Below are 542 nucleotides of genomic sequence, written 5' to 3' on the forward strand. Positions count from 1 at the left end.
TCATCTTAAAACTGTTAAATACTTTCTAACAATTCGCGTAAATTCTCGTGGCCAAGACGCATGAAGTTCTTTCTAGCAGCCCTCAGAGTTGGTGCAACACATTCCTTAAAAGATAAAGTCGAATACGAGGACAAAGTCTTACGTATTTGTTTTTTAGTTCCCTTTTTTTTCCCCTTTTCTCTCCTGAATTTCCGGAAAATGTTACGCGTTAGTGGGTTTTCCCATGTCCTTCCGCGTTTGCACCAAAGACATTTCACGAAACTTTTGCTTTTCTTATAATGGCTTTCGCATCCCCTTCCCCCCTCCCACCCCTTCCCCCGCAGGAAAGTGGCAAAAGGCCTTCGTTCTTAAACACCTCCTATGAAGTACTTGCGATGCACAAAAACTGTAAGACGCGCGATCGTACGCTTCAGCTCTTCGCTTTAATCCCGCCTGTTCTCGTAAGACACCCACCAACCTGGGCCTTCGGTGTTGAGGGAGATTAAAAGATCGTCTCTGACCTTTTCAAAATTCTAGGGGATTCGAGGCCCAGAGTTCACTTA

This window comes from Penaeus monodon, chromosome 30, assembly GCF_015228065.2.
Source record: "Penaeus monodon isolate SGIC_2016 chromosome 30, NSTDA_Pmon_1, whole genome shotgun sequence".
NCBI classification, from domain to species: Eukaryota; Metazoa; Arthropoda; class Malacostraca; order Decapoda; family Penaeidae; genus Penaeus; species Penaeus monodon.